This window comes from Cryptomeria japonica, unplaced genomic scaffold (genome assembly GCF_030272615.1).
Source record: "Cryptomeria japonica unplaced genomic scaffold, Sugi_1.0 HiC_scaffold_175, whole genome shotgun sequence".
Taxonomy (NCBI): domain Eukaryota; kingdom Viridiplantae; phylum Streptophyta; class Pinopsida; order Cupressales; family Cupressaceae; genus Cryptomeria; species Cryptomeria japonica.
Genome location: NW_026728997.1, coordinates 201511 through 210519, shown reverse-complemented (window position 1 = coordinate 210519; position 9009 = coordinate 201511). Strand labels below are relative to the sequence as shown.

General features: G+C 63.0%; 2 non-coding genes across 2 annotated transcripts; both read right to left on the bottom strand.

The window, feature by feature from the left end:
• Nucleotides 1-472: 472 nt before the first annotated feature.
• LOC131867605 (5S ribosomal RNA) lies at nt 473-591 on the bottom strand. Its single transcript, XR_009366157.1, has one exon. It is a non-coding gene; the product is annotated as a 5S ribosomal RNA (ribosomal RNA).
• Nucleotides 592-8408: 7817 nt separating this feature from the next.
• Nucleotides 8409-8527, bottom strand: LOC131867582 (5S ribosomal RNA). Its single transcript, XR_009366134.1, has one exon. It is a non-coding gene; the product is annotated as a 5S ribosomal RNA (ribosomal RNA).
• Between the last annotated feature and the right edge of the window lie 482 nt (nt 8528-9009).

Sequence of the window (9009 nt, the reverse complement as noted above, 5' to 3'; positions counted from 1 at the left end):
TCTCAACTTTTTTTGCCTTTTCAGGAAACTTTTGAATGGAGCGCATCATTGGTGCGCTCCGAAGTGTGCTCCAAAGCTCTCTCCAGCTGCGTGCACCTGCCCCGGCCGCGCACCCGGCCCCGCCCAGCTTCGCTCACCTGTCCCGGGCGTCTGGTGCGGAACCTTAGAGTAAGAAACATCACCGTGCACCTTGGCCAACGTGCGCGACTCGACCGAGCGCGCACTGGCCGAGGTGCACACCGATTTCACCTGGGTGCGCGCGCAGCACCTCGGGCGCACCGGGGTGCGCGCACAACGCCCGGGTTGCACCGTGGCCTGTGTGCTCGGGGCGCCTCGGGTGCGCGCTCGGTGTCGCCCCCGCGCGCGCGGTAGTGCGGGCAGCGCACCCCGGCCCGGCCCGGCCCCGACGAGAACGCAAACGGGCAAAAGGTTTATTCAAATAGCATTGCGATGCCCGGCGAAAAACTAAAAAAGGGTGCAACACCGGGACTTCCCGGGAGGTCACCCATCCCAGTACTACTCCGGCCCAAGCGCGCTTAACTGCGGAGTTCTGATGGGATCCGGTGCACTAACGCTGGTATGATCGCACCCGTTATGAGCTTGTCGCAGTGTGTACTTAGCAAACCGCGACCCACGTGCGAATCCACCCCGGCCACCCACCCCCGTCGAGGTGCACACCCTCCCTCGCGAAGTGCGCCCCGTTCGCCAAGTGTGAGCCCTGCCCGGGTGCGCGCACCTTGCTAGGGCGTCGGGTGTGCACCCGGCCCGGCCTACGTGCGTGCACCTGTAGGGGGCGTCGTGTGCGTGCAGTGTCCCGTCTGCAACGCGGTGCCCACACACCACCTCGGGCGCAACGACCTGCGCTCACATGTGGGCCGAGTGCACCTTGGTGCATGTTCGGGGCGCCTCGGGTGCACGCTCGATCTTGCCCCGGTGCACCAAGGCGCTCGGTTTGCCCCGGGTGCGCACTTGGTGCAAGGTGGGCACCCAAAATAGGGATCAAGCACCAAAACACAAGTTTCGGGATGCAAAATGGGACCCAAGGACCACAAATGCGTTCCAAGACCCATGATGGGTCCACGAGAACAAAAATGTGTTCCGAGACTTAATAAACAAATATTGGGTTTTAGGAGAAGAAACATGCTCTGATGCCCAAAACGAGAATCGACCCCGAAAAGGCCACAGGCCAAAAGTGGGATGCGAGACAAAAAAAAATGGGACCCGAGGACCAAAATTGGGTTCCCAGGTCGAAGACAGGGCAACCGGACAAGAAACGACCTCTAAGGCTCGAAATGAGTCCCGACGACTAAAACTTGACAAGAAGCACCCATCAGGCACCCAACTCGACACCCATGGGATGCCGACCCACCCGGGCTTCCACCTAGCACACCTTGGCACCCACCCACCCTCGCACCCAACCTCGCACCCAACTTAGCACCTTTGAACCCACATTGGCACTCACCCTGACCCTGGCACCTTGGAACCCACATTGGCACTCACCTTGACCCTGGCACCCACCTTTGCACTCACCTTGGGACCCACCCTGGCTCCCACCTCGGCACCCACCCAGACACCCACCTTGGTTCCTTGGCACCCACCTTGGATCCTTGGCACCCACCCCGACACCCACCTTGGCACGCAACTTGGCTACTTGCCACCCACCTTGGCTCCTTGACGCCCACCCCGACAACCACCCCGTGACCTACCCTGGCTAGGGTTGGTGCACACCCACCCTGGTGCCCACCTTGGCACCCACCCTATGACCCACCTTGGCACGCACCTTAGTACCCACCCCGTTACCCACCCTAGGACCCACCCCGTGACCCACCTTGGCCAGGGTGGGTGCCTTGGTGCGCACAACTTGCCTGGGCTGCACACCAGGGCGGGCTCAAGATGGCACCCGCGTTCCGTTTTTTTCACTATCTTTCAAAACGGAAATTTTAAAATCTCATTTTTTTCTTTTTTTTGCCTTTTCTGGAAATTAGTGAAGGCAGCGCATCAAAGGTGCGCAATGCTGGTGCGAACCCGGGAGCGCTCCGATGTGTGCTCCAAGGTGCGGCGTGCACGAAGTCCGAGCCCGGTTTGCCCCGGGTGCGCACCTCGCGTGCACCTTCGCCGGGGTGAGCACCTTGGCTGGGTTGCGCGCCCTGGTGCGTACCAAGGAGCGCTCTGAAGTGTGCTCCAAGGTGCGGCGTGCACGAAGTCGGAGCCCGGTTTGCCCCGGGTGTGCACCTCGGGTGCGCACCTCGCGTGCACCTTCGCTGCGGTGGGCACCTTGGCTGGGTTGCGCGCCTTGGTGGGCACCATGCAGTGCACGAAGTCGGAGCCCGGTTTGCCCCGGGCGCGCACCTCCGCCAGGGTGGGCACCTTGGTGCGCACAACTTGCCTGGGCTGCGCATCAGGAAGGGCTCAAGATGGCACCCGCGTTCCGTTTTTTTCACTATCTTTCAGAACGGAAATTTTAAAATATCGTTTTTTTTTGCCTTTTCTGGAAATTAGTGAAGGCAGCGCATCAAAGGTGCGCAACGCTGGTGCGAACCTGGGAGCGCTCCGATGTGTGCTCCAAGGTGCGGCGTGCACGAAGTCGGAGCCCGGTTTGCCTCGGGTGCGCCCTGGTGGGCACCATGGTGCGCACCAAGGAGCGCTCCGAAGTGTGCTCCAAGGTGCGGCCTGCACGAAGTCGGAGCCCGGTTTGCCCCGGGTGTGCACCTCGGGTGGGCACCTTGGTGCGCATGCCTTGCCTGGGCTGCGCACCAGGGCGGGCTCAAGATGGCACCCGCGTTCCTTTTTTTTCACTATCTTTCAAAACGGAAATTTTAAAATCTCATTTTTTTTTGCCTTTTTCTGGAAATTAGTGAAGGCAGCGCATCAAAGGTGCGCACCTCGCTGCCCACCACGGTGCGCAACGCCGGTGGGCACCCGGGAGTGCTTCGAAGTGTGCTCCAAGGTGCTGCGTGCACGTTGTCGGAGCCCGGTTTGCCCCGGGTGCGCACCTCGCGTGCACCTTCGTCGGGGTGGGCACCTTGGCTTGGTTTGCCCCGGCTGCGCTCCGAAGCGGGGTTATTGGAGCGCCGCCTCTTTTTTTGTCGGAGCGTTTGGTGGGGTTTCTCGCATTGGCTCTTCCGAGGCCCGGTTGCCACCCTGGCGCGCACGAAGTCGGAAGTAGGGTTAATTGCCCGGGTGCGCACCTTTGCCAGGGTGGCACCTTACCTGGGCTGCGCACCAGGGCGGGCTCAAGATGGCACGCGCGTTCCGTTTTTTTCACTATCTTTCAAAACGGAAATTTTAAAATCTCCTTTTTTTTTTGCCTTTTCTGGAAATTAGTGAAGGCAGCGCATCAAAGGTGCGCACCTCGCTGCCCACCTTGGTGTGCTCTGAGGTGCGCACCCGGGAGCGCTACGAAGTGTGCTCCAAGGTGCGGCGTGCACGTTGTCGGAGCCCGGTTTGCCCCGGGTGCGCACCTCGCCTGCACCTTGGCCGGGGTGGGCACCTTGGCTGGGTTTGCCCAGGGTGCGCTCCGAAGCGGGGTTACTGGAGCGCCCCCTCTTTTTTTGTCAGAGAGTTTGGTGGGGTTTCTCGCATTGGCTCTTCCCAGGCCCGGTTGTTGGGTGCGCTCCCACCCTGGCGCGCGCGAAGTTGGAAGTTGGGTTAATTGCCCGGGCGCGCACCTTCGCCAGGGTGGGCACCTTGGTGCGCAAACCTTGGCTGGGCTGCGCACCAGGGCGGGCTCAAGATGGCACCAGCATTCCCTTTTTCTCACTATCTTTCAAAACGGAAATTTTAAAATCTCGTTTTTTTTTTGCCTTTTATGGAAATTAGTGAAGGCATCGCATCAAAGGTGCGCACCTCGCTGCCCACCTTGGTGTGCTCCGAGGTGCCCACCACGGTGCGCAACGCCGGTGCGAACCCGGGAGCGCCCCGATGTGTGCTCCAAGGTGCGGCGTGCACGAAGTCGGACCCCGGTTTGCCCCGGGTGCGCACCTCGCGTGCACCTTGGTGCGCACACCTTGGCTGGGTTGCGCGGCCTGGTGGGCACCATGGTGCGCACCAAGGAGCGCTCCGAAGTGTGCTCCAAGGTGCGGCGTGCACGAAGTCGGAGCCCGGTTTGCCCCGGGTGCGCACCTTCGCCGCGGTGGGCACCATGGCGTGCACGAAGTCGGAGCCCGGTTTGCCCCGGGTGCGCACCTCGCGTGCACCTTCGCCGGGGTGGGCACCTCGGCTGGGTTGCGCGCCCTGGTGCGCACCAAGGAGCGCTCTGAAGTGTGCTCCAAGGTGCGGCGTGCACGAAGTCGGAGCCCGGTTTGCCCCGGGTGTGCACCTCGGGTGCGCACCTCGCGTGCACCTTCGCTGCGGTGGGCACCTTGGCTGGGTTGCGCGCCTTGGTGGGCACCATGCAGTGCACGAAGTCGGAGCCCGGATTGCCCCGGGCGCGCACCTCCGCCAGGGTGGGCACCTTGGTGCGCACAACTTGCCTGGGCTGCGCACCAGGAAGGGCTCAAGATGGCACCCGCGTTCCGTTTTTTTCACTATCTTTCAGAACGGAAATTTTAAAATCTCGTTTTTTTTTGCCTTTTCTGGAAATTAGTGAAGGCAGCGCATCAAAGGTGCGCAACGCTGGTGCGAACCTGGGAGCGCTCCGATGTGTGCTCCAAGGTGCGGCGTGCACGAAGTCGGACCCCGGTTTGCCCCGGGTGCGCACCTCGCGTGCACCTTGGTGCGCACACCTTGGCTGGGTTGCGCGCCCTGGTGGGCACCATGGTGCGCACCAAGGAGCGCTCCGAAGTGTGCTCCAAGGTGCGGCGTGCACGAAGTCGGAGCCCGGTTTGCCCCGGGTGCGCACCTCGCGTGCACCTTCGCCGCGGTGGGCACCATGGCGTGCACGAAGTCGGAGCCCGGTTTGCCCCGGGTGCGCACCTCGCGTGCACCTTCGCCGGGGTGGGCACCTTGGTGTGCAGACCTTGGCTGGGTTGCGCGCCCTGGTGGGCACCATGGTGCGCACCAAGGAGCGCTCCGAAGTGTGCTCCAAGGTGCGGCCTGCACGAAGTCGGAGCCCGGTTTGCCCCGGGTGTGCACCTCGGGTGGGCACCTTGGTGCGCATGCCTTGCCTGGGCTGCGCACCAGGGCGGGCTCAAGATGGCACCCGCGTTCCTTTTTTTTCACTATCTTTCAAAACGGAAATTTTAAAATCTCATTTTTTTTTGCCTTTTTCTGGAAATTAGTGAAGGCAGCGCATCAAAGGTGCGCACCTCGCTGCCCACCACGGTGCGCAACGCCGGTGGGCACCCGGGAGTGCTTCGAAGTGTGCTCCAAGGTGCTGCGTGCACGTTGTCGGAGCCCGGTTTGCCCCGGGTGCGCACCTCGCGTGCACCTTCGTCGGGGTGGGCACCTTGGCTGGGTTTGCCCCGGCTGCGCTCCGAAGCGGGGTTATTGGAGCGCCGCCTCTTTTTTTGTCGGAGCGTTTGGTGGGGTTTCTCGCATTGGCTCTTCCGAGGCCCGGTTGCCACCCTGGCGCGCACGAAGTCGGAAGTAGGGTTAATTGCCCGGGTGCGCACCTTTGCCAGGGTGGGCACCTTACCTGGGCTGCGCACCAGGGCGGGCTCAAGATGGCACGCGCGTTCCGTTTTTTTCACTATCTTTCAAAACGGAAATTTTAAAATCTCCTTTTTTTTTTGCCTTTTCTGGAAATTAGTGAAGGCAGCGCATCAAAGGTGCGCACCTCGCTGCCCACCTTGGTGTGCTCTGAGGTGCGCACCCGGGAGCGCTACGAAGTGTGCTCCAAGGTGCGGCGTGCACGTTGTCGGAGCCCGGTTTGCCCCGGGTGCGCACCTCGCCTGCACCTTGGCCGGGGTGGGCACCTTGGCTGGGTTTGCCCAGGGTGCGCTCCGAAGCGGGGTTACTGGAGCGCCCCCTCTTTTTTTGTCAGAGCGTTTGGTGGGGTTTCTCGCATTGGCTCTTCCCAGGCCCGGTTGTTGGGTGCGCTCCCACCCTGGCGCGCGCGAAGTTGGAAGTTGGATTAATTGCCCGGGCGCGCACCTTCGCCAGGGTGGGCACCTTGGTGCGCACACCTTGGCTGGGCTGCGCACCAGGGCGGGCTCAAGATGGCACCAGCATTCCCTTTTTCTCACTATCTTTCAAAACGGAAATTTTAAAATCTCGTTTTTTTTTTGCCTTTTATGGAAATTAGTGAAGGCATCGCATCAAAGGTGCGCACCTCGCTGCCCACCTTGGTGTGCTCCGAGGTGCCCACCACGGTGCGCAACGCCGGTGCGAACCCGGGAGCGCCCCGATGTGTGCTCCAAGGTGCGGCGTGCACGAAGTCGGACCCCGGTTTGCCCCGGGTGCGCACCTCGCGTGCACCTTGGTGCGCACACCTTGGCTGGGTTGCGCGGCCTGGTGGGCACCATGGTGCGCACCAAGGAGCGCTCCGAAGTGTGCTCCAAGGTGCGGCGTGCACGAAGTCGGAGCCCGGTTTGCCCCGGGTACGCACCTCGCGTGCACCTTCGCCGGGGTGGGCACCTCGGCTGGGTTGCGCGCCCTGGTGCGCACCAAGGAGCGCTCCGAAGTGTGCTCCAAGGTGCGGCGTGCACGAAGTCGGAGCCCGGTTTGCCCCGGGTGCGCACCTTCGCCGCGGTGCGCACCATGGCGTGCACGAAGTCGGAGCCCGGTTTGCCCCGGGTGCGCACCTCGCGTGCACCTTCGGCGGGGTTGCGCGCCCTGGTGGGCACCATGGTGCGCACCAAGGAGTGCTCCGAAGTGTGCTCCAAGGTGCGGCGTGCACGAAGTCGGAGCCCGGTTTGCCCCGGGTGCGCACCTCGCGTGCACCTTCGGCGGGGTTGCGCGCCCTGGTGGGCACCATGGTGCGCACCAAGGAGCGCTCCGAAGTGTGCTCCAAGGTGCGGCGTGCACGAAGTCGGAGCCCGGTTTGCCCCGGGTGCGCACCTCGCGTGCACCTTCGCCGCGGTGGGCACCATGGCGTGCACGAAGTCGGAGCCCGGTTTGCCCCGGGTGCGCACCTCGCGTGCACCTTCGCCGGGGTGGGCACCTCGGCTGGGTTGCGCGCCCTGGTGCGCACCAAGGAGCGCTCCGAAGTGTGCTCCAAGGTGCGGCGTGCACGAAGTCGGAGCCCGGTTTGCCCCGGGTGCGCACCTCGCGTGCACCTTCGCCAGGGTGGGCACCTCGGTGCGCACACCTTCTCAATGTTTTCTTGCCTTTTCTGGAAATTGGTGAAGGCAGCGCATCAAAGGTGCGCACCTCGGTGTGCTCCGAGGTGCGAACCCGAGAGCGCTCCGAGGTGCCCACGAAGTCGAAAGTCGGGTTAATTGCATTGTTTTCCCCGGGTGCGCTCCGAGGTGCGCAACATCGGCGCGCACCAAGGAGGGCTCCGAAGTGTGCTCCAAGGTGCGCACGATGGCGTGCACCTCTGGTGCGCACGATTCGGAGCTCGGTTTGACCGGGGTGCGCACACCTTGGCTGGGTTGCGCACCTTTTGTGCGCTCCAAGGTGCGCACGAAGTCGGAGCTCGGTTTGCCCCGGGTGCGCACCTTCGCCAGGGTGCGCACCTTGATGCGCACGCCTTGGCTGGGCTGCGCACCTTGGTGGGCGCCATGGTGCGCACCTTTCGTGCGCTCCAAGGTGCGCACGAAGTCGGAGCTCGGTTTGCCCCGGGTGCGCACCTTGGTGGGCGCCATGGTGCACTCCGAGGTGCCCAAGATTGGTGCGCACCAAGGAGCGCTCCGAAGTGCGCTCCAAGGTGCGCGCGAAGTCGAAAGTTGGGTTAATTGTCCGGTTTGCCTCGGGTGCGCACCTTGCGTGCACCTTCGCCAGGGTGGGCGCCTTGGTGCGCACACCTTGGCTGGGCTGCGCACACCTTGGCACCCGCGTTTCCTTCATTTTAAATTTTTTTTTTTTACAATCTCTCAAGTGGGAAATTCTATAATCTCAACTTTTTTTGCCTTTTCAGGAAACTTTTGAATGGAGCGCATCATTGGTGCGCTCCGAAGTGTGCTCCAAAGCTCTCTCCAGCTGCGTGCACCTGCCCCGGCCGCGCACCCGGCCCCGCCCAGCTTCGCTCACCTGTCCCGGGCGTCTGGTGCGGAACCTTAGAGTAAGAAACATCACCGTGCACCTTGGCCAACGTGCGCGACTCGACCGAGCGCGCACTGGCCGAGGTGCACACCGATTTCACCTGGGTGCGCGCGCAGCACCTCGGGCGCACCGGGGTGCGCGCACAACGCCCGGGTTGCACCGTGGCCTGTGTGCTCGGGGTGCCTCGGGTGCGCGCTCGGTGTCGCCCCCGCGCGCGCGGTAGTGCGGGCAGCGCACCCCGGCCCGGCCCGGCCCCGACGAGAACGCAAACGGGCAAAAGGTTTATTCAAATAGCATTGCGACGCCCGGCGAAAAACTAAAAAAGGGTGCAACACCGGGACTTCCCGGGAGGTCACCCATCCCAGTACTACTCCGGCCCAAGCGCGCTTAACTGCGGAGTTCTGATGGGATCCGGTGCACTAATGCTGGTATGATCGCACCCGTTATGAGCTTGTCGCAGTGTGTACTTAGCAAACCGCGACCCACGTGCGAATCCACCCCGGCCACCCACCCCCGTCGAGGTGCACACCCTCCCTCGCGAAGTGCGCCCCGTTCGCCAAGTGTGAGCCCTGCCCGGGTGCGCGCACCTTGCTAGGGCGTCGGGTGTGCACCCGGCCCGGCCTACGTGCGTGCACCTGGAGGGGGCGTCGTGTGCGTGCAGTGTCCCGTCTGCAACGCGGTGCCCACACACCACCTCGGGCGCAACGACCTGCGCTCACATGTGGGCCGAGTGCACCTTGGTGCATGTTCGGGGCGCCTCGGGTGCACGCTCGATCTTGCCCCGGTGCACCAAGGCGCTCGGTTTGCCCCGGGTGCGCACTTGGTGCAAGGTGGGCACCCAAAATAGGGATCAAGCACCAAAACACAAGTTTCGGGATGCAAAATGGGACCCAAGGACCACAAATGCGTTCCAAGACCCATGAT